General features: G+C 34.6%; 1 protein-coding gene and 1 long non-coding RNA gene across 3 annotated transcripts in view; both read left to right on the top strand.

Moving 5' to 3' along the window:
• LOC115432711 (rho GTPase-activating protein 7) overlaps positions 1 to 26506 on the top strand; it is a 356226-nt gene that overhangs the window by 187698 nt on the left and 142022 nt on the right. The window lies entirely within an intron of this gene.
• Positions 23573 to 23886, top strand: LOC115432714 (uncharacterized). Its single transcript, XR_003937233.1, has 2 exons — positions 23573 to 23620; positions 23751 to 23886. It is a non-coding gene; the product is annotated as an uncharacterized LOC115432714 (long non-coding RNA).

The following is a 26506-nucleotide window of genomic DNA, read 5'->3' as shown; positions in this document are numbered from 1 at the left end:
AGCTTTAATTGATTGTCATTCTAACATTTATTTCAATATAAAGTAGCTCCTTGTTTTGGAGAATCCCTTATGGTCCAACTAAAGCAAAAATGAACTTAAAAGTAAAAATGTGGGCCATTTAACACAAGGGGATTTTACTTCCAGATAATGGATCATCAAGCCTATAATTCTGTAGATAATAGTAATATAAACGGGTCAAAACACAGTAATGTCCCGTCAAAGAGCGAACTTTAATTGATTGTCATTCTAACATTTATTTCAATATAAAGTAGCTCCTTGTTTTGGAGAATCCCTTATGGTCCAACTAAAGCAAAAATGAATTTAAAAGTAAACATGTGGGTCATTTAGCTACAATAATCTGTCCAATTGTCCCATTAGAGAAATTTTGAATATCGTGTTTTGACCCGAACGCTGCTTTGGTCTCGGTGCTCTCATGTGGCTTTTTTGGAAGCAGCAGGTTGTTGTTTTGGTGACAAATGTGTAGAGACCAGCCCAGTACCAACAACTATTCTCCAAAAGTTCTGTTCAAATCTATGCTAATTAACACTTTAATCGGGTAGATGACTATTTTTGATCATTTCTGCACACATTACAAGACAGTGACAGTAACAGTTCCAGTTAGGACAGTGAGTCAACAATCTCTGGTTCAATGTGGTCTCTAGGGTCTGTAAGGTCCACCTCTGCATCAACAGTGAGTGGACCTACTTTGTTAGCCCTTCATCAGACAAATGACTATTTTTGGTAATTTTAGCAAACATTAAATATGGGGCCAATCTTGTGCCTCAGTGAGGTCAAGAAGCATGTTGGTTTTCAGAACAGTATACAATGATTCAGAGAGATTTTATAGCAATTTTGAAGCTGTAAATAGTGAATATGAGTGGATTTTTTTTGTCAGTTTATGACTTTGTAACAGTTGTTTTATTACATGTTTTATGGCAAGAGACAACGTGATATCATGAATTGTGTACAGATGACACACGACTTTTAATTGGCGTGTTATCTGCTTTAAGCTTTCAGCATGTATATTTACACCTCGTAAAATACCATGCCATTAGCACGATTAGCGGCTAGCACGATAAGCGGTTAGGTTTTGGGTAGCTATTAGTGATTAGTACGATTAGCTGCTAGCATGATTAGTGCTTAGGGTTAGGGTTAGCAATTAGCATGATTAGTGGCTAGCACGATTAGCAGTTAGGGTTAGCGGTTCGAGTGATTAGCGGCTAGCACATTGACACGCCATCAAAAGGGGGTTAAATAACACGCGAAAGGATGAAAATGTGTATGTATAGCACGCCAAATGCAATGAACTGGCATCACATACAACGTGATTTCATGAGATCAGTCTGCAAAAGAGGGAAACTGTTGTCACACCAACTGACGAGGAGGTCGATGACGATGTCTAATAACACACAAAGGTTAAAATTTTGAATTTCATAGTATGTCAGTGAGTGCCCTATAAAGGCTTAAGTACCATGAAATAATGGTACTAATGTAAGGAATGATGTTCAAAGGGATCATGTGGATGTGGACAGGGGTCTGGATCAGCAAGCATGGGGGTCTAATGTACATTTGACATCTTGGTGAAAGCTCATGCATGGATTTATTTTATTTTTAAAGTTTTCTAGGGGTAATTCTGTGCAGGTTTCTGGAGTTTTCAATTACATTTAGCTAAAAAAACAAAAAAAGCTTTAAGAAAATCAGATTAATCCTTATACTGGTCGGGCTTTGGGCCTTAACCCTTTATTGGGCAAGTGACTATTTTTGGTCGTTTCCTCACACATAAGGTCCACCTCTGCATGAACAGTGAGTGGACCTGCTTTGTTTGGTACCATAAAGTAATGGTACTAATGTAAGGAATGATGTTCAAAGGGATCATGTGGATGTGGATCAGCACTTATGTTGTTATGTTCTAAAAATGATGTTCTAATGTTCTAAAATACACGTTCCTTTCAGCCCAGGCCCAGTGGTGTTGGTTTTCCAGAGTGATTCACTACTCCCTCTAGTGGTCCTATAAATCCCCCAGCTAGTCGGGGTAAATAAATTCAGTTCATATCTGTACAATCCAATACATCGTTGTCTTTGGTAGAACTTCAGAGCTCTTTATTCCAAGCACTGTAATAATAATGTCAAGTCATCTTTTAATATTTAAAGCAGAAATACTATATACAGATCCTTTAGATATGGAGGGGTGAAGTTGCTCCTTGTAAACAACCAAATACCCTCAACCCTCACCTGTGGTTGTTGCAAAAACATGAAGGCCCTTTGTCAGAGCTGGTGTCGGTTTTGTTTGTTCTTAGAGAATATTGATTCTATTCCACTCTCACACCAGTGCACCTCTACACAAAAAACCACCAAAAAAACCCCCCAAAAATGGAAAAACCTGAATGAAGTCTGGGATACTTTGATTCTAAGGCAACTAAGAAACAAATGATTGTGTTAGCTATTTCTAACCAGGCAGATGTTTACCGGAACCTGATGTGTGTACAACTTTGCATTTTTAAATTCCGTGTCTACCAGTTTTATTTATTATTTATTAAGGTTAAGTTTATTTATATTGCACAATGCAAAGTGCCCAAAATGGTGTACAAGGATATAGGTAAAAATAAAAGATATAATAAAAATTAGGGCTGTCAAAATTAATACGTTAATATAGATTAATCCATCATCATGATTAATCTGATTAAAAATGTTTATGCAATTAACCCATCTGCAACAGAATGACTGTGAACATCTTTGCCAACACATTTGGGTCAGTTTGTCCAAATAGAGTTACTATTGTGCATGCACAAATGAGCAGTTGACGGTTAAAGGTGAAAGATGTTAAACAGCGTTGGCCCTCTGGAGTACAAAAAAAATCCAAGACGGTTGTTTCAAACTGTTTTGTTGAAACTGTTGAAGGTGTTTAATAAACAAAGTAACCCTTTATATGACACTCATAGAAATACTCTGAAATTCAAAAATTCAACTTTTGTGAATTTTTTTTACAATTTTTTATTGTTGTGTAGAAAATCAAGTTTAATTAACCCTTTCATGCATAGGTCACTCCAGTGGACAGTTATTCTACAGCTGTTCTCTTGTATATTCACAGGTTTTGTTGTTTTAGTTCCATATCAGCCGACACAGTGGACACTTTTGCACCATCCCATACAGTGACATTCAGACCATTACTGTAACTGTGCTGTTCTAGATAAACCTGATCTGCACAAACATGTTTGAGTATAAATCAATTGTTATTTGTGAGACAAAAAGTTTTTGTTTTTCTTTGTTTTTTTTCCGCATATTATCTACATGAAGTGAGTAATAACTAGCATTAGAATATGTTAAAATGTGAGAAAACATCAGATTAGCAGGGTTAAAATGTTTTTATTTCATTGTTTTTATCTCACTTTATGATATTGGGTTTTCAACACATATCTTTACTTCAAAAATTAAATGCATGGACATTTTTGTAACTACATGAAAAAAAAAACTCAATCACAATTTTTTTTTTTCATGCCTAAGGAGGAATAAAAACACTCAAGAAAAAAATCTTGACAAAGGTTCTCATAATTAATGCATGAAAGGGTTAATTAAGTTATTGTATTTAGCTCCTTGCCCATAAGTAGCAAAATAAAAAATCCAAGAAGTATATATATATATATATATATATATATATAAATATAAAAATGCAAGATCAATACATATAATGTGAAAGGAGCATGTATTTTAGAACATTAGACCAACATGCGTGCTGATCCAGACCCCTGTCCACATCCACATGATCCCTTTGAACATCATTCCTTACATTAGTACCATTACTTCATGGTACCTAACAAAGCAGGTCCACTCACTGTTCATGCAGAGGTGGACCTTACAGACCCTGGAGACCACATTGGACCTGAGACTGTTGACACACTGGAACTGTTGCTCTCACTATCTTGTAATGTGTGAAAATGACCAAAAATAGTCGCTTACCTGATAAACGGTTAAGTGCATATTTTTTCCCTTCTTTCTTGAGTCTGTTTGCTCATGCAAAATGAAACGCAATTAATATACATTAAAAATGAATGACATTTAATTGTGATTAATCAAATTTAATCCCCAGCAACCCTATGATTAATCTGATTAAAAATTTTAATCGTTTGACAGCACATATACAAAGTAGAAAAGCACTCGGAGAACACAGACCTCCCCCAAGGCAGATCAGCCCCTCCCCAAAAAAAAATCACCGCCAAAATTTGATGATTTCTTCCTTGTGCTAGTATCAACATTTATTGAAAATTTCATCAAAATCCTTTCATAACTTTTTAAGTTACCTTGCTAAAAGACAAACACAAATGGTAATTAAAATTCCAAAACTCCACTATTTTTTCCTGTTCTGGATCATGGTATCCAGAATTCTGTTAGGATCCAGATCAATCTTCAATATCTTGTAGAACCTGTTGCGAACTTAGTTTTTTTTTTTTTTTTTACCAAGCACTCTGACCATTCATTGTTACACATACATATGTTGAAAATATCCCTATCTCCCAATGATAAAGAATCCTTTTAAAAATTACTGGATCCAGACAGATTCCCAAAATCGAATCATTTGTTACTCATCCCATTTCGGACATTTCCTGAAAATTTCATCTAAATCCATCCATAAGTTTTTCAGTTATGTTGCTAACTAACTAACCAACCAACCAACCAACAAACAAACAAACAAACAAACAAACAAACAAACAAACCAACAAACCAACAAACAAACAAACAAACCCTGGCAAAAACATCACCTCCTTGGCAGAGGTAATAAAAGATAGAATGTATTTGTACATAATGTATGTATTTTGACATAAATCTCAACAGGGCCAATGAAGTAAGTGTGGTTACTCAGAGCGACAGACTTGGCAGAAGGAGACAACTATCCTTTCAACACTGCAGATTTGTCCCCCAGAGTCCACCAACTCCTTAAAGGCACATTAAGTAATTTACTGTCTAGACAGTGGATGTTTCCCTCGATACAGAGAGACTTTTGCAGCCAGACTTTTCAGCAGATGAAGAAGAAGTTGTTTAGTCGCAGTATTGATCAGCGAACACTATCAACCCTCTCCAGATGGGGATTTTGGGCTGTGGGGCAGTAAAAAAAAAAAAAAAAAAAAAAAGAAACGACTTCCTTTAATCCGAAGCTGAATGAGACTGAATTCCTCAAGGGAGGAGTCAGATAGACAGGTGACGAAGACAGTTACATTAGTGCACAAACAGTGGGTTAGTGTAGAGCAGTCTGTCTCTAATGGAGGTATGTGTACACCAGGGGGGGTACGTACATACATTAGATAAGTCATCCTGTACTGAATACAAAATAAATAATGTCAATTAATGCTGAATACAATAAATACATTCATATAATTAAAATTGACACTCATGACCTAAGCTTTGGTACCATTTTAAGACCATTTCTCTTTTTATATTATTCAAGATGACTTTATTTGAGTCATTAAGTCATTATTTTTTGCTGATGAAATGTTCATTTATTCATTAATGACCGATTAGTTTAGTTTTCTTATCAGTGAAAGAGGACACTTTTTATTTATTTATTTATTTATTTATTTATTTATTTGCACATCATAAAACAGCAGGAGTAAAATAATAAAAAAAAAACAACAACAACAACATTCAAACAACTAACATCACTGTGCAGGTAGAGGATAGAAGCAAAAAAAAAAAAAAGTCTTATGTGAATACCTCCCCAGAAATAAACAATACATAGGGGGAAAAAAAACAAAAACAAGAATTAAAAATATGATATAACTGAAATAATAAACTAAAGTCAAAACAATAAAGATATAAATCAAATTCCAAATCATCAAATACAAATCAAATGATACACAGCCTTACATTTTTTCATGAATTAGAGTCCTTTTCAGATGCTTTTTAAATAATAATAAAGAAGAGGGTGATTGAAGTTCAGGTTGTAAATTATTCCAAAGATGTGGTCGACGATATTTTAGAGAATACTGATTGACAGAAGTACGGAAGATAAAATTTGCTTGAATATCATGTAGGATAATTATGAATAACAGAAGACAACATAAAGACGTTCTGACAAATTTTTGCTCGAATTTAGCAGAAAAAAAAAAAACATCTTGAATTAAGCAAAAAAATCTGTCAGTGGAACAAGTGAAAATTATCTTGGTAATATTTCTTGAGATAAAATTGTCTAGATCTATTGTTTAAAAATCAGTTCGTATATCTCACTGAAAAGTTACTCTTTAGGTGATTATGTCTTATTTTAAGTGTGATGAGATATTTGGACTAGAAATGAGAAAAATACACTTGGTAAGATTTTGATTTTTCCAGTGCAGCAACAAATTGTTTCTCACTCTTTCAATCAAAAATACCGACGCAATAGTGGGTACTTGGCTAAAATATGTATGTGTATTTCAGAGAGAACTCCACTGTAAAAAGTTTGAGAATGACTAGTGTGGAGGGCAGACGGGCAGCTGCTCAGGAAAAGCCTGTTAATCACTCAGGGATTTCCTGAGCAGGCGAACAGGATGAAATGATCAGAACAGCACATCTATACGAGGCTAGATCACTCTGAAGATTAGAGCCATGTGGGCGGGGCTTCCTGTGGTCACGCTACAGTGATGAGACATGGAGGTAGGAACACTGGTGTCCAAGAGAAACACCATTTAGACCAGTGGTGCTCAACTGGTCTGGCTTCAGGACCCGCTGTCACCCCTCAATGACAAACCACCACCCAAATGGATAAAAGTTAAACTCCACTAATGTATTTAATAAAAAGATGGTGTGCTTTGAAGCTGAGATAATACAGAACATCACAGTAGAAGAGATGTTGTTGCCAATAGTTGAACTGTGCGAGTAGGCTAACGTTATGAAAGGCTAACGTTATGAAAAGCTATCATTATGAAAAGCTAATGTTTTGAAAGGCTAACGTTACGAAAGGCTAATGTTATGAAGGCTAATGTTATGAAAAGCTGACGTTATGAAAGGCTAACGTTATGAAAAGCTATCATTATGAAAAGTTAATGTTTTGAAAGGCTAGCATTATGAAAGGCTAATGTTATGAAAAACTAATGTTATGAAGGCTAATGTTATGAAAAGCTAATGTCACGAAAGGCTAATGTTATGAAAAGCTATCATTATGAAAAGCTAATGTTTTGAAAGGCTAGCGTTATGAAAAACAAACGTTATGAAGGCTAATGGTATGAAAAGTTAACGTCATGAAAGGCTAATGTTATGAAAGGCTAACGTTATGAAAAGCTATCATTATGAAAAGCTAATGTTTTGAAAGGCAGACGTTATGAAAGCCTAATGTTATGAAAAACTAATGTTATGAAGGTTAATGTTTTGAAAAACTAATGTTATGAAAGGCTAATGTTATGAAAAGCTATCATTATGAAAAGCTAATGTTTTGAAAGGCTAGCGTTATGAAAGGCTAATGTTATGAAAAACAAATGTTTTGAAGGCTAATGGTATGAAAAGCTAACGTCATGAAAGGCTAATGTTTTGAAAGGCTAACGTTATGAAAAGCTATCATTATGAAAAGCTAATGTTTTGAAGGCTAATGGTATGAAAAGCTAACGTCATGAAAGGCTAATGTTTTGAAAGGCTAACGTTATGAAAAGCTATCATTATGAAAAGCTAATGTTTTGAAAGGCAAACGTTATGAAAGCCTAATGTTATGAAAAACTAATGTTATGAAGGTTAATGTTTTGAAAAGCTAATGTTATGAAAGGCTAATGTTATGAAAAGCTATCATTATGAAAAGCTAATGTTTTGAAAGGCTAGCGTTATGAAAGGCTAATGTTATGAAAAACAAATGTTTTGAAGGCTAATGGTATGAAAAGCTAACGTCATGAAAGACTAATGTTTTGAAAGGCTAACGTTATGAAAAGCTATCATTATGAAAAGCTAATGTTTTGAAAGGCAAACGTTATGAAAGCCTAATGTTATGAAAAACTAATGTTATGAAGGTTAATGTTTTGAAAAGCTAACATTATGAAAAGCTGATGTTATGAAAAGCTAACATTATGAAATGCTAATGTTATAAAAAGCTAATGTTATGAAAGGCTAATGTTATGAAAAGCTAACGTCATGAAAGGCTAACATTTTCAAAGGCTAATGTTATGAAAGGCTAACATTATGAAAAGCTAATGTTATGAAAGGCTAATGTTATGAAAGGCTAACGTTATGAATGGCTAACATTATGAAAAGCTAACATTATGAAAGGCTCGTAATGAAAGTTAAACGTTATGAAAGGCTAATATTATGAAAGGTTGACGTTATGAAAAGCTAAAATTATGAAAGGCTAACATTATGAAAGGCTAACATAATGAAAACCTAATGTTATGAAAGGCTAACGTTATGAAAGGCTAATCTTAGCCTATGTTTGCCTCATGTTGAATCCATTTCCATTCATGCAGCTGCTTGTGTGTCCAGTAAAACCTACAAACTGCTCCTGATCAAGTCATGATAATTTTATAATAGTGAGCAAATACTACTGATGGATTTTTTGGGTAAAGTAAATAGAGTAGTCTGACATCACTGTTTCTAAAATGTCGTTTTACTGGACGACTTTATAAAAAAAAAAAAAAATGGGGGCAAAAATTGTGAGTATACCACCTCTTCTGGGACCACTATACCACTGCCTCTAAGTCTGCCTAAAATCCCTCTTTTTATCATAAATGCCCCTCTAGGACCATAATTTGAAGTCAGAAAAGCTGAGAATACTCGAATAACAGGTTAATAAATCATCATCTTTTATCTCTATTTGGAGTACCTTTGGTGTCTTAAAATAGACATATTTCAAAGGAAACGGCGAAAAATAGAAAGGAAGCATGAACACAACAACGGTTACTGTCAATCTTGTAGTCATTGTCTTTTCTAGTAATAATTCCCTTTGTCTGTTCATCCAACACAGTCGGTCAGCTGTTCAAGGACATTACACACACTAAAAATGGCACAAACAAGAACACAGTGTTGTTGTCCGAATGTGTCCGACACTGAAACATGCTCACAGAGTGTAAAGAGAGGAAACCCCAGAGGTCAGATCTGTTGGCTTCCCTCCTGTAATGATGGTGGGGTTTTCCACTGCGTCCTCAGACTGGGAATAACAGCGTCAGATAAATGCCAGGAAACGTTGGCTAAAAAATTTCTTGTGAATCCAACTTGAAACACAACACATTTTATGTATAACTGAGCATTTAATCTGTTTTTCTTCATTCCTCTGTCATTAGGAAAACATGCACAAAAAGGTAGTTTTTTTTTCTTTTTCTTTGGCGTTTTTTAGTGAATTTCCTATTTTTACCTCATCCCACAAAGGGGAGGCAAGGGTTTTTGGTTCAGTTTGTTTGTTTTTTAACACTCTAGCAGCAAAACTGTTGGTTGAATTCATACCAAATTGGGTTTATAGATTGCCAGTGACCCAGAATAGATCTCATTGCATTGTCGGAAAAGTAGGTCGAAGTTCCAATTTTTAATGAATTTTTTTTCTAATCTTTTTTTTTCCCCATTTACTTATAATGGCTAAAATTTCACATGGCTGTAGCAGCAAAACTATCAGTTGAATTCATACCAAATTGTGTTTATAGATTCACAGTGACCAAGAATAGACGTGATTAGCTAAATTTTGGGAAAAGCAGGTCAAAGTTAACAAAAATTTTATGAATTTTTAAAATAATTTTTTCCCCCATTTACTTGTAATATGTGACATTTCAAATGTCTGTAGCAGCCAAATTATTGGTTAAATTCATACCAAACTGGGTTTATAGATTGCCAGTTACCCTGATTATCTCATTGCATTGTGGGAAAAGTAGGTCAAAGTTACAATTTTTTATGATTTTTTTTTTTTTTTTTCCTCCATTTACTTCTAATGGGTGAAATTTCACATGGCTGTAGCAGCAAAACTATTTTTTGAATTCATACGAAATTTTGTTTATAGATTTTCAGTGACCCAGAGTAGATGTGACTGCATTTTGGGAAAATTTGGTCAAAGTTAAAATTTTTTATACATTTTTAAAATCTTTTTCTCCCCATTTACTTATAACAGACGAAATTTCCCATGGCTGTCGCAGCAAAACTGTCCGTTGAATTCATACCAAATTTGGTTGATAGATTTCCAGTTTCCCAGAATAGATCTCATTAGATTTTGGGGAAATTAGGTCAAAGTTAATTTGTTTTTCAATGAATTTTCTAAATCTCTTTTTTTCCCCTTATTTACATATAATGGTTGAAATTTCACGTGATGTAGCAGCAAAACTTTGAGCTGAATTCATACCAAATTTGGTTTGTAGGTTGCCAGTGACCCAGAATACATCTCTTTACATTTTTGGGAAAAGTGGGTCACATTTAAAATTTTTTATGAATTTTTAACCCCCCTCCCGCCATTTACTTATAACAGGCAAAATTGCACATGGCTGTAGCAGCAAAACTATTGGTTGAATTCAAACCAAATTGGGTTTATAGATTGCCAGTGACCCAGAATGGATCCCATTGCATTGTGGGAAAAGTAGGTCAAAGTTACAATTTTTAATGAATTTTTTAAATCTTTTTTTTCCCCCTTTTATTTATAATGGACAACATTTCACATGGCTGTAGCAGCAAAACTATTGGTTGAATTCATACCAAATTGGGTTTATAGATTGCCAGTGACCCAGAATAGATCTCATTGCATTGTCGGAAAAGTAGGTCGAAGTTCCAATTTTTAATGAATTTTTTTTCTAATCTTTTTTTTTCCCCATTTACTTATAATGGCTGAAATTTCACATGGCTGTAGCAGCAAAACTATCAGTTGAATTCATACCAAATTGTGTTTATAGATTCACAGTGACCAAGAATAGACGTGATTAGCTAAATTTTGGGAAAAGCAGGTCAAAGTTTAAAAAAATTTTATGAATTTTTAAAATAATTTTTTCCCCCATTTACTTGTAATATGTGACATTTCAAATGTCTGTAGCAGCCAAATTATTGGTTAAATTCATACCAAACTGGGTTTATAGATTGCCAGTTACCCTGATTATCTCATTGCATTGTGGGAAAAGTAGGTCAAAGTTACAATTTTTTATGATTTTTTTTTTTTTTTTTTCCTCCATTTACTTCTAATGGGTGAAATTTCACATGGCTGTAGCAGCAAAACTATTTTTTGAATTCATACGAAATTTTGTTTATAGATTTTCAGTGACCCAGAGTAGATGTGACTGCATTTTGGGAAAATTTGGTCAAAGTTAAAATTTTTTATACATTTTTAAAATCTTTTTCTCCCCATTTACTTATAACGGACGAAATTTCCCATGGCTGTCGCAGCAAAACTGTCCGTTGAATTCATACCAAATTTGGTTGATAGATTTCCAGTTTCCCAGAATAGATCTCATTAGATTTTGGGGAAATTAGGTCAAAGTTAATTTTTTTTTCAATGAATTTTCTAAATCTCTTTTTTTCCCCTTATTTACATATAATGGTTGAAATTTCACGTGATGTAGCAGCAAAACTTTGAGCTGAATTCATACCAAATTTGGTTTGTAGGTTGCCAGTGACCCAGAATACATCTCTTTACATTTTTGGGAAAAGTGGGTCACATTTAAAATTTTTTATGAATTTTTAACCCCCCTCCCGCCATTTACTTATAACAGGCAAAATTGCACATGGCTGTAGCAGCAAAACTATTGGTTGAATTCAAACCAAATTGGGTTTATAGATTGCCAGTGACCCAGAATGGATCCCATTGCATTGTGGGAAAAGTAGGTCAAAGTTACAATTTTTAATGAATTTTTTAAATCTTTTTTTTCCCCCTTTTATTTATAATGGACAACATTTCACATGGCTGTAGCAGCAAAACTATTGGTTGAATTCATACCAAATTGGGTTTATAGATTGCCAGAGATCCAAAATAGATGTCATTATATTTTAGGAAAAGTAGGTCAAAGTTAAAAATTTTTATGAATTTTTAAAAATTGTCCCATTTATTAATAATGGGTGAAATATGTGTGAGGGGCGGGGTTTGTTGTGCCTGGCACCACTTGTTTAATTTTAATTCTTTTGTATTTTACACACTTTATAACACACTGCCATTATTTGTCTTTTTTATCTTGTAATTTGTGCTTTAAGAGGAATTTGTGCACATATCAAATAAATATGAAGGTTAAACATATTTTAAGATTAGACTTAACACCGTTTTTTGTCTATTTGTTTGTTCACATTTCATTTATTTCAAAATACACGACCCTCAAAATCACACTTATAACAGTAAAAAGTTGAGTGTGAAATAACTAAATGTGTACAAAAGGGGGGGGGACCCATAAAACTTGCCATTTTTCAGCTATATTTGCCGCTCAGAGGTTGTTCTTTCACGTAGCGAGTGGATGATAATGCACCAGATAGTAGAAGGATAAAAAACTGACAGTTCTGCCTCTGCACAGTGTAAATTTTCACTGTTATTTCAGCAGAGTTATTCCAGGGAGCGAGGCTAATTCTCACCCATCTTGGTTACATATCACAACAGGAGGGGCTTTAAAAACGAAATGACATGTTCAGCACAGACATCCAACACATCACATGAAACAGGAAGTTCATACATGCAAGAAATAATGATTAAACAGAGATAATATCCACAGCAGTAGCACCGTTAGTACCATTATCAACTGCTACAAACATGGGAAATGTCGCCCATTATAAGTAAATGGGGGGGGGTTGTAAAAATTCATAAAAAACATGAACTTTGACCTACTTTTCCCAAAATGTAATCACATCTATTCTGGGTCACTGACAATCTATAAACCCAGTTTGGTGCGAATTCAACCAATAGTTTTGCTTCTAAAGTGTTAACAAACAAATCGAACTAAAAACAGGGTAATAACTTATAAACAATGACAACTCCAGATTTTTCTTGGTTTAATGTGAAAAAATATTACATTATGAAACTATCTACTTTTACAAACTATCCTTTAACAATAAAATGTGCATAACTTGAGCAAATATGAACATCCTGAAATGTATTACGAAAATTAAATGCAATTTTAAAAATAATCTCCCTGTTACTAAATGTTTTGTGTCTTTGTAGATCCACTGTGGTCTGTAACTTGTATTACTAATAAGCTGAGATGTAATATTTTCAAAATTGTCTTTATTTTAGTCCCAAAATCCATAATTTCAACAATATGTTTCCTGTGATTAAATGTTCTGCACCTTTGTAGAGCTGATCCATAATGCACATGAATAAATTGTAAGTTTAGGCATAATATTGTTAAAATTCTACTAATTTTTTTAAAGAATTTTCTATTTTTTCAGGTTATTCACATCATTCACATGTCATTATCTTTCACTTTTTTGTGAAAGGATAGTTTGTAAATGTAATTATTTTCATTATTTTGTTGTTTTTTTTGCACTAAAACAAAGACAAGTGGTTCCAGGCACAACAAACCCCGCCCCTTGCTTTTATTGTAGCTTATTTTGGCATCGATCCAGCTGATGACATCATGCCTATGTGTGTGGTGATGTCAATATATCTATTTACTCTGTATATGTGGCAAGTTTGAAGTAAATTGAAGCAACATTGATATTTTTATAGACACTTGAAATTTTGCACATTATAAGTAAATGGAGAAAAAAAAGATTTAAAAAAATTCATTAAAATTTTGACCTGTGATCTACTTTTCCCAAAATGTAACCACATCTATTCTGGGTCACTGACAATCTATAAATCCAATTTGGTATGAATTCAACCAATAGTTTTGCTGCTACAAACATGTGAAATTCCGCTCATTATAAGTAAATGGGGGAAAAAATATTTGAAAAAATCATAAAAAAAAAAAAAAAAAAAAAATTAACTTTGACCTACTTTTCCCAAAATGTAATGAGATCTATTCTGGGTTACTGGCAATCTGTTGACTAAATTTGGTGTGAATTCAACCAATAATTTTGCTGCTACAAACATGTGAAATTCCGCCCATTATAAGTAAATGGGGGAAAAAATATTTGAAAAAATCATTAAAAAAAAAAAAAAGAACTTTGACCTACTTTTCCCAAAATGTAATGAGATCTATTCTGGATTACTGGCAATCTGTTGACTAAATTTGGTGTGAATTCAACCAATAGTTTTGCTGCTAGTGTTAAACAAAGAAAAAAACCGAACCAAAATCAATAGCCCTTGTCTTCCCTTTGAAGGGGAACAGTAAAAAAATTGGATCTATCATTATTTATAAGTTATTATGTTATTATTTTGCTGCTCTGACCCACTGGAGTTCAAATTGGGCTGAATGTGGAACCTGAAAGAAAATGAGTTTGACACCCCTGAACTAAAAGAACTACCTGAAGTCAACCATCGTCATAGGAACAGGGAATGAATAGAAGGCAAAGTAATGAGAGAACCACTGTGTGTGTGTGTGTGTGTGTGTGTGTGTGTGTGTGTGTGTGTGTGTGTGTGTGTCAGTTCTTTTTCCTTCTCCATCATTGGCTTCCTAATGAGCCTTCACCTGTCCTCAGTCTGCTTTGGTTGAAAACACAGCGCTGCATTGTGTCGTGGTCAAGCAGGAGTGATTATCCACAAGGGAGGTGTAAAACGCACACACACACACACACACACACACACACACACATACATTGTATTGCTTTTGAGTATGTGTATGTGTGGGGAATGCTCATGTTCTTCGTGCACGTACATCAATTCTAAAAATTAAAATGAGATTCACACTTTTGGAGCCGTTTCATTTTTTTTGTATTTATTCTGGCACTTTTGCAGATTTATATTCTTTGCGGTAGTTGTTTGTGTTGGTATTGGCATTTAAACAGAAACCACCCGTAATGGCGCACAGATCAGTTCTTCAGCTGTTAGCAGACTTTACAAAAGGTGATAGTGCTTCTGCTCCCTTTTCGTCTCCTTCCCTTATTGAATTTTTTATTACGCTTTTGTTTTGCTTTTTTGCTGATGCAGTAGTTCAGTGACGGATCTTTATTTACTGATGAGACCTCATTGTTCTGGTGGTCATCAGCTGGAAGCAGCAGCAAATAAACTGTTATCTCAGACTCTGGTTTCCTGGATTTTCCATATTCTCCTATTCCACGCAGAGGTTCCAGTGGATCAACGTATGCCAATTAAAAAGAGCGATTCGATTACCTTCTCCAGAGCAAGGATCTGTTGTGCAAGTTACTTCCAAACTGTAATCGATTACAGATTACTTGACACCGTATTTTAAAAGAATCCTGCCTAGCTTTTGTCATCTTCTGACTCCTTGTATTTTCTTCAGACTGTCTAGTAGTTTCTTGTCTGAACCTCCACCTGTCCACTCTGTTTGTTTGGTCATGCTCTCGTCCTTTTCTACACTTCACAAAAAAAAGAGTCACACTTAATACAGAGTCAGCCTAAATAATGTATACACACATCAGGAAAAGAAAAACTTGCATAAATAAATAAATAAATGTGTGTGTGTGTGTGTGTGTATGTATATATATATATATATATATATATATATATATATATATATATATATATATATATCAAGCCCGGATTAACCATATGGGCAACTGGGCAATTGCCCAGGGGCCCGCGACCTCTGAAGGGCCCTGGGTAGCTCGGGCATAACAAAAATATCTGGTTTCTTATTTATTTTTTGTGAAAATGGAGGAGACTTCCCTCTCTTTCTAATGTAGTGGATCAATTTTAGATTATACTGATGCTAATGTGTTTTGTTTTCATATCATCATATGCGAGTGAGTGGCCTTGACAAGAGGCTATAGTGGTGCACTTGTAGTTCTACGAGCATTTACACATTTGTACATCACAATGCATTTGATGATAGTTAGACATTGAAGTATGGGGTATATTTACATATATTCCTGGAATTTATTCTGTATTTTGCCAGATTATAGGGATCCTGGGGTTGTGATGATGGGGCCCTTGAATATTGTTGCCCTGGGGACAATGAAGTGTTAATCTGGCCCTGAGATATATACATACATACATACATACATACATACATACATATATATATATATATATATATATATATATATATATATATATTTATATATATATATATATATATATATATATATATATATATATATATATATATATATATATTTATATATATATATATATATTTATATATATATATATATATATGTAGTATAATATATATATATATATGTAGTATAATATATATATTAGGGCTGGGCAACTTAACACATTATCACCGTTTTAACGCATTCATTAAATAACGCCGACAATTTTTTAAATCTCACGTTAATGCCATTCTGCCTTTCAAGCAAGTCTTGGTTCATTTACACGTACGGACTCTTATTTTGAAAGTCATGCTTTTATTTTGGCGCTCCACACGCACCAAGCGCCGGTGCTGTGTGTGAACTGCAGGCAGCTGAGAGGAGAAAGCGAACTTTACAAGTAATGCTGAATCAAACTGTGTGTAACTCCAGCAGAAGCAACGCCTGTATGTATCAATCATTCTGTTGTTTGCTAAATAATTTCACATGCAAACGTGCCGTTAGAAACATGTTTATGATGTTATTTTGGATGTGTTTATTGCAATGTGTTATTAACATGTTTAAGCTAATTCGTTTATGCTAGCAGTCGGAGACGGGTTGCTAATTCTTTATGCAGGCTCATGTTAAGTTTATGTAAATTCATTGGTTGTGTTTAGGTATAATATGCCAGCCTTCGAACTAACCTTTACTTATTTACGATGTGATTAGCTCGATGCAAACTTGAATGGGAAAATCCATAGACACGCTAACGATTAGCATTTACAGATTAATTTAAGATTTACAACGTCTTTTTATCCAGCAACAAGGGTTCACATCAGAGATATTTTATATTATTCATTCTTACAACAACTGAACATAAAATACTCAAAGGCAAACGTTTTTCGGGGCCATACAGAGTGAAAGAAACATGTCTGCTAGTTCCTTCTTATGTCCGAACTGACTACGGTAACACCAAAAGGACAAAACATACGTTATTGCAACTTATTCCCACCACTAGAGGGCCCCCTTTGCTTGCTTTGAACAACTGAACATCACATATTATTGGGCTTATTAGTATTAGTACTTATTAATGGGCTTAAGACTCCTGTCAATCACTCACAACTGGAAATAAACTGGTGGGGACATAAACATGGAGAAAAGTAGCGGTCTTTTCCATAGACATTTTCATTTTAAATGTCTTCAGATGGTGGGGTTGAGAAGGACAAAGCTGTTTGGAAGCACTGACGTGGAATTATTTTTATCACCGGAGTACTTCAAGTCTGAAATATCACTTAAAGGCAATACACACTGTTGATGCCGGCATGTCTGTCTCCAACCTGCTGGCTCCAGTGGTTCGCTTTCTGCTGCCGACTCATCGTCATCTTCTCCTTCTGTAATATAATGTGTTATATTACACCACGTTTCCACTGCGTGGTATCGGCTCGACTCGACTCGACTCGGCCTTTTCGCGTTTCCATTCCGAAAAAGGACCTGGAATCTGGTACCCGGTACTAGTTTTTTGGTATCACCTCCGCCGAGGTTCCAAGTGATACTAAACCGTGACGTCTAACACTGCAGACTACTGATTGGTCAGACAGCTTTCTGTGTGACCCGCTGTTTTACGAAAAACAGATGCGGAAGTGGACAGTAAATACAGTAAATACATTAATCCGCATGATAACAGCCCAAAACTACACCATGGTCGGTCCAGGAGATTCAGTCTTTGGTGGCCGATGTAAAAATTCAGACAACACAACACGCAACGAACGAGTTTATCAGCAACTCTCTGTACAGATGACACGGAAATAACGCGCCGCATCGCTATGACGTCCAGGTACTGTAAAGTCTGTAGTATCCTGTAATGGAAACGGTCTCCAGGAATACCGAGTCAAGCCGAGCCGAGTTGAGCTGGATCCACGTAGTGGAAACGCGGCATTAAACTACATCGCTTGCGTATTGCCCCTGCCAGTGACCTATGGTATTGCACCTCTCGCTGCATTATCAAAAAAATGGACAACACATTTTGCGACGCAAGCACGCATCATGGCGGCCAATGTGTCTCGATGCATCGCAATACGTCTGCGTGCCCTTGCGTTGACTATTGAACGGTCCTTACAGTCAGATATCTTGTTTAAAACTAAAGTTCATGTACAAAATAAAGATTAAGTTGCACAACACATAGAAATAATACGTACTGGCAATGCAACCTCAAAATACAAGACACTGTGGTCTCGCAGACAGTATAGCCTGCATGCTAACATCATTTTCTGTTCCGCTGTTACTTCCTGTTATAATTAACTTTATTTAAAACAATACACATTAGCTAGGGCTACTGGATTTAACCACTGGGTGGAGCTAAACACACTTGGAAGATCTACGAAACAAAAGAGTAAATGATCTGCACATATTTAACATTTAAATGAACCTTTTACGTATAACAGAACATAGGGAATATTTAGAATAAATCGTACATTCAAAACGCTCTCCACAGACACGTCAGGGGTTAAAAACCAGAGGCTTTTGTGGTCGAAATCATCAGTAATGTTGAATCATTTTCCTCGGAGCTGAATCAGCAGTGTAAAATTTGTCGTGACTGCAAGTTTAGATGTTTCGAAAGGCATCGGTTTTGAGGTTTTTTTTAACGTCGTGAGTCTTCGCTGCGACGGCATAAAATGCTGTTGTGGTGAAGGTTGAAGCATTTGAGTGAAAGTTCCAGATGACTACCCCCCCCCGGATGAAACCAGAGCTACACATCAAAGTTGCCTGTGGTGTGAAGGCTGTGTCAGGGATGGGAGTGCTGTTGTTTTTGGACACAATGTTCCAGTTCAAGGTGCTGATGGATTGTGGGTATTATGTTGGTGAAGCTAGTGTGGGATTTCCTGATGGGAACACTCAAAAACGATGACAGCAACCAGTGTATTTATTTATAGTGCATGAAGACACTTGCTTCTGTTCTGTATTTTTCTTTGCATTTTCAGTGGTCGTATTTATGTATTTCATTTCGAATATCAAAAACCAAAAACAGGAAAAAAAAACATTCAAAAAGGAGCCAAATAAAGTACAACTTATATACTCCTGCCACCTTACCCCATCTTCTTTTTCTACTGATCACAAAGTCCCATGTCACCTCCTCAAATTAACTTAACAGATCTTACACATGTCAAAATAAATTCTAACCAATCCTGCACAAAACCAAAAATATTATACATATCAAAAATAAACTCTGTCCATTTCATAGTCATACCCTCCTGAGACCCAGCAATGCATTTTTGTCCTTTGTAGGAGACAAGAATTTGACAGCTTTACCTAAATAAAAAAAAAAAATGGAAATAATGTTCACTGCAAATGACATTCCATTAAAAAAATGGATAAATAAATTTTAAAAAATTATCTGAAAGAACTGTTGTGTGTTGCTATTCCCAATCAAGACAATTATATAATGTAAAAAAAAAAAAGAGCCAAAACATTATCTTTCCTGGGTCTCAGGAGGATATTACACATATCCAATCCAACTTTATTTATAAAGCACTTTAACCCTTTCATGCATGAATTATGAGAACCTTAGTCAATATTTTTTAAGTGTTTTTTTTTTTCCTCTTTAGGCCTTAAAAAAACAACGCAATTGAATTTTTTTTTTTTTTTTATAAACTTATTTTTCGTGAAGTTACAAAAATGTCCACTCAGCTGGACACCATGTGTTTAATTTTTGAAGCAGAGAAACATGTATTTAAAACTCATCATCAGAAAGTTATAAACTGTGTGAAAACTATTACATAAAAACATTTTTAATGCAGCTTAATCTGATGTTTTCTCACATTTTATCATACTCTAATACTAGTTATTACTCATGTCATGGAGACAATATGCAAAAAAAAAACAAAAAACATTTTGGTTCAGAAAACTGTTAATTACAGTCTAATAACAATTAGCAACTGATTTACACTAAAACATGTCACTGCAGATCAAGTTTATGAAGAACAGCAACGTTTCAATAATTGTATGAATTGCAGTGTTTGGGATGATGCATGAGCTCCACTCTGTTGGCTGATATGGAACTAAAACAACAAAACCATGAATAAACAATAGAAAAGCTGTAGAATAGCTGTCCACTGTAGTGACCACTGTGCATGAAAGGGTTAAAACAACCACAGTGGACCAAAGTGATGTATAGAAGAATAAAAGCACTGTAAAATAAATAAATAAATAAATAAAAGCATTAAGAAACATTGAAATCATACATAGATGTACTTCACTTTGAACACAAGTAGGCAAAAGAAATTCCAGGTCCAAAAGGACACTTCAATATTCAGAAATAAAGCAACCAAAAAACAAAACAAATATCACACAACAATTTCACTGTGACTCCTCAACAACATCCAGTGTCCGAAAAGGAACAGGAATAAGTCTTACATTCACAAATAGATGCTTTTGCTCAAACGGTGATATTGAAACGTTTTTATTAATGCTTTATTGTTTATCAGCTAAAGATAAAATCATGTTTTTTGCAGCTGACGCCAGGCCAAAGTAAATATCTGATCTAAACTGTACGAATGGAATCTCTGCAAATAGAGTTTCACTGCATCCTTTAATACAGTCAAGAAATTTCCTTAAAGCGTTCATAAGAACAAACTAGGATGCAAAGACCAAAACCATCTACTGATCTAAACTGTTTAATACCTGTTGATCCACTAATCCTATGAATACAAATAAATATTTGGTGTAAAATACAGTTATTCATCTTTTCATGGTCATCAGATATGACCCATTTGGACGTTCATGGCGCTATAGTTACCGTGGAAACACCATCATCTTCTGCAACATTGATTCACCAGTAAAACCCATGGAGTTGGATGGACATGCATGTTTTTATGTTCAGTTATTGATATCTTTGCTGAAAAAGTAATTTTTTCTTCAGTTTTCTCTGTGTCCAATATAATAACCCTTGTAGCGCCGCATTATGTAATAACAGTGCAATATATAGTAATGTAATAATTTTTCACCTCATTATGTAATAACTAGGGGTGTGTATTGGCAAGAATCTGGCGATATGATACAAATCACAATACAAGGATCACGATACGATATATCATGATACTGTTAAAACGACAATGTTTAGTTTCTATTTTATAAATGATTATTTCCTTGAAGAATTGAATCACGCCAGAAAACTGCACAAATACTAAACACATTTTTGTTTGATCACAACAGGATCTAATGCAATGTCACAAAATTTTCCTGTGTTAAAAATTAAATTATGTTTTACAGACGTTACAGTTTAAGATCCTGTTCAAATGTTCTTATTCTATTAGTTCAGAACTAACATCAGAACATTATTTTTGTACGATCCCAACAAAGGAGCTAACATCTGCCTCTCAGACAGTAAAAAATGCTTTTAGGATGATTCAAACAACCATTATTTAATAAAACAGTGTTAAATAATAATAATTAAGATAAGATATAAACAATTAAGAAAAACAAAAAACAAAAATGAACCTCCACAATATCTGCATTTGAATAAATACCTAAAAATATCGATACAGTACTTTTTAACATCGATACAGTATTGTGAAATGAAATAACGCGATATATTGCAGAACTGATATTTTCTTACACCGTACACACAGTAACAACGCCGCATTTTGTAATAAAATTCTTCAACACATTTTGTAATAAACGTATTATATATTGCAACAGTTATTACAAACCTTTTTTTTTTTTGTAAAGGAAATGTAATGATTTGGTACATTTTATAATAAGCCATCAAAATTGATGCCTTGATTAGAAAAACCATCATACCAGCAGAACAACATTAAGCATTCCGGCTTAATTAGAATTCATTTAAAAAAATCCTAGTTGGATGTTTCACTGGTCAAACCTAAATCAAATGTAACTATATTCATCATAATGGAGAATGTGAGACAAAAGCCGCACTTATTAACTATTACTGACAAGAAACTTACTGGTGCACTGAAATTTGGAAGACACAATACGTAATAAGATATTTCAAAAGACGGCAAAGTTTATTTCAAAATGCGTTCAAGAATTTTAGTACAAAATGTGGCGTTATTACATAATGAGGTGAAAAATTATAACATATTGTACAGTTATTACATAATGCGGTGCTACAACCCTCAACTTTAATCTGAACTTTTTATAAAAATCTACATGATCAATGAATTAAATATAAGAAAATACATAATTTTCATGGTAAAATTGCTAAATACAGAGGATAATATTGTAAGAAATGGTGATAACTCACTTAAGAAAGGTTAAATAAAGAGAAAAATTCACTTGGGAACTGCCCCAAAAGTAGCTGTGGGTCTTTATGGGTTAAGAAAGCGTGTCTCCTTCAGTCTGTACATTTGGATGTGTGTCAGATTTCGACGTCTAACATTACAGCAGCTCAGGCCAGTAGTCACTTGGTGTTTAGAGGAATTTTGGAAGGATAACTGAGCTGAATGCCTGGTTACAACATCTCTGAACAAAGTGCCAGGGGCTTTGTTGACCCTTGGCACCGTCCCCCTGTTTTATCCACTGCCCAGAACTGAACAACACAGAGCACTTTATTTATAGAGTGTGTCAACAAGAACAGTTGGACGGGTCAGCTGTGGGCCGTCTCAGGGACTCCATGGGCTTGGCCGCCTGTTAAGCTATTTGTGAGACACTAAACTGCATGCACGTATCCTTTTATGCATTTTGTTCCTATTTATATCCATGTGAACCAACTGTTTTTTATTAGCTGTTTTGTATCTTTTGCAGTTTTATCCACTGGTCCATTCCTTTTTTTTTTTTTTTTTCTCTTCTTTTAACTTGTCTTGTCCAGTATCATAACAGCAGAATGTTAGTCTGGTTCCTTTTGGTGTTGAACAAATTTGCTTTGCCAGGGGAAACTTCATAAAGTATATGAGACTCCCTTTGATATTCTACTGCGCAGATGTCAAACATGCAGCCCGGGGGCCAAATCCGGCCCGCCAAAGGTTCTAATCCGGCCCGCGGGATGAATTTGTGAAATGCAAAAATTACACTGAAGATATTAACAATCAATCATGTTAAAATCATTTTAATTCAGGTTCCACATACAGACACATACAGTCCAATTACAGGGTGGGGAAGCAAAATTTACAATGAACATTTAGTTGTTTTTTTCTCAGCAGGCACTACGTCAATTGTTTTGAAACCAAACATATATTGATGTCATAATCATACCTATGACATGACCTCTGACATGAGTCAGACCATGTTCTGCTTGTTCAGTTCAAGGCTGTATTATTTCAGTGGCACCATATCATAACTAAAGTACAGAACAAGTCAAGACCTTATAGCATTAAGCTGTGTGGGTTTGTGGGTTTTTATCTGCCACTGTGAGTGTAGTTTTGCTTCAAATGGCTTTTCAAGTGGTCAGAGTTGGTTTTATGGCTTGAGTTTTCTATAAATTAACCCATAAAGACCCAGTGCTACTTTTGTGACAGCGCCCAAATGATTTTTTTTGTCTATTTCTACCTTTCTTAACTGATTTATCACCAGTTTTTTAAATAATATTATCCTCTATATTTTGCATTTTTGATGTAAATCATGTCTTTTCCTATGTTTTATCCACAGATCATGTAGATCAGTGGTTCCCAACCTTTTTTGACTCGTGACCCCATTTTAACATCACAAATTTCTGGTGATCCCAGACATTCAAAACGGAGACATTTTTCTCTTAACGATGTCTTAGCAGGGCCAGGCAGGTGAAAAAATCTTTCCATCCTCTGTTCGGTTCGGTTTCGACTGTGTCTGGGCAGGTTGAAGCGTAGTAATGCATGTGGTCACGTGATCGGGCCAATCAAGATATGCCCAGTCAGATATTATATCCTGCATTTTATTTGAACTTGATTTTTATTAGGAAAGTGCGTAGTGTTTTAATTATAATGAAATATATATTGAATCATATATATATATATATATATATATATATATATATATATATATATGTATATGTACAGGGTGAGGAAGCAAAATTTACAATGAACATTTAGTTGTTTTTTCTCAGCAGGCACTACGTCAATTGTTTTAAAACCAAACATATATGGATGTCATAATCATACCTAACACTATCATCCATACCTTTTCAGAAACTTTTGCCCATATGAGTAATCAGGAAAGCAAACGTCAAAGAGTGTGTGATTTGCTGAATGCACTCGTCACACCAAAGGAGATTTCAAAAATAGTTGGAGTGTCCATAAAGACTGTTTATAATGGAAAGAAGAGAGTGACTATGAGCAAAACTATTATGAGAAAGTCTGGAAGTGGAGGAAGCAACAAAAAATGTACCAAAGCTTTTATTAAAGCTCTCAAATCCAAAATCCTAAAGGATCCAACCAAATCCATCCAGATACCAGGTATTGCCATGGCTTAAAGCAAACTACCCAGATGGAAATTATGTATGGACACAGGATGGTGCTCCAGCCCACACAGCTAGAAAAATACAAGATTTCTGCAAATCCAACTTTAGCAATTTTTGGGAATCATGTTTATGGCCGCCTTCTAGCCCAGATCTAAACCCTCTGGATTGTGCTATTTGGGGCGTTTTAGAACATGCTACCAATAGAACATCACACAGCAATGTCGACTTTCTTAAAGATACTATTAAAGAAGAATGGGAGAAGTTGTCACCTGAATATTTGAGGAACACTTGCGCAAGTTTCAGGAAGCGAGTGAAGGCAGTTATTGAGAAAGAAGGAGGACACATAGAATAAAAACATTTTCTATTATGTCAATTTTCTTGTGGCAAATAAATTCTCATGACTTTCAATAAACTAATTGGTCATACACTGTCTTTTAATCCCTGCCTCAAAATATTGTAAATTTTGCTTCCCCACCCTGTAGAGTTCAAGTGGATCAGACCAGTAAAATATTATCAGAATAACCTATAAATAATGACAACCCCATATTTTGTCTTTGTTTTTTTGGTGTAAAAAAAGTAAAATTACATGAAAATATTTACATTACCAAACTATACTTTTACAAAAAATGTGAATAACCTGAACAAATATGAACAAATGGAAATGTCTTAAGTAAAGTGCTGTGTGCAGATTATTCACAGATAGGGAAATTGCCACATGTGATGTGTGCAACGAAGTCATTCACCACTGTGGTAACACCACAAATTTAAAAGTGAAATTATTTTATTATGTTTATACTGTTAAATTGTTTTATATTGTAGAAAGTTAATAAAAAAAAAAAAAAAAAAAACAGGTTTATTTGTGTAAAATCTTTGTCCTGTGTTTTATCATGATCATGATCAACTAACTAAAGGCAAAATCACAAAATTATTCAATGATCATGACTCTTCAAGTTAAAAGTATTGGTATTGGTATTGGTATCGCCAATACTAGTCCTGTATTTACTTGGTATTGGATCGATACCAAAATTCCCAGTATCACCCACCTTTAATGTAAAGATAATTAATGTGACTCCTGTAATGCACAAGTCAATTAATAGTTATTTCTGTTGAGATGGACACTTTCATGACAAAATCCCTTAACCCATAAAGACTCAGTGCAACTTTTATGTTAGTTCCCACACTGCAAAAAATGCCCCGCTAGAAATAAACCTGCTATTCCTATATTTGGTCAAATTGGCTTAATATTGAGCCAATCAATTCTGCCAGTGGGGTAAGAAAAAAATTATTTGTTAGAATTCTGAAAACAACCACAAAAAACTCTATCAACTAAAAAACCATAATGTGCCTTAAAACTAAACGAAAATGCTTTAGCAAACAGTGCTTAGTACAAGAAATAAAATTACTTTGATATTAGCTGGAAAATCTTATTAAAAAAAAGTTAGATACATATCTTTTTAAAATAACAATATTTTTCTTATGTAAAAATGTCTTGGCAAGCGTTTTTCCCTATTTAGATGAAAAATAAGACAAATGTTCTAGAAATAAGGCTTTTTTCCACTTTCTTAGAAATAATTTTTTGCAGTGCATATGATAATTTTCCTCTAAATTTACCATTTTGGAAGTGATTCATCACCATTCAAAATTCTTGACTTGAATTCTTAAAACAAGCAAAAAAGAATCTATCAACTAAAAAACCATTATGTGCCTTTAAAGGTCCAGGAGACTTTCGTGACCAATTTTTCATCAAATCTATAAAAACCTCAGTCATAGCCTACGTATCACGAATCTGTAAGTCTTTCTGTGATTACTCACCTGAATCTCTTGCATTACGGTGAACAATTTCGAAGTACCATCCACCATAAACAAACCATGTGTTTACATTCAGACCCGGGGTGGGAACTCTGGCATCTTCGGAATTTTTTGTCGCGACATGCATTGTGGGAAACGGAGGCTCGCACTGCATGAACCTCCCAGCCGCTGGTAGCGTGAGTCTCCGTTTCCCGCAATGCACGTTGTGACAAAAAATTCCGAAGATGCCCGACGATGAAATTCATTGAGTAGAAGAAGGGATGTAAAAACCAGAGGGTGGGTTGATCCCCCCCAACAAATAACACCCTGCATGGATTGATCGAATTAGTGGATCAACAGGTTAAATCAGTAGATGGT

This window comes from Sphaeramia orbicularis, chromosome 14, assembly GCF_902148855.1.
Source record: "Sphaeramia orbicularis chromosome 14, fSphaOr1.1, whole genome shotgun sequence".
In the NCBI taxonomy this organism is placed as follows: Eukaryota; Metazoa; Chordata; class Actinopteri; order Kurtiformes; family Apogonidae; genus Sphaeramia; species Sphaeramia orbicularis.
This window is presented reverse-complemented; position numbering and strand designations above follow the sequence as displayed.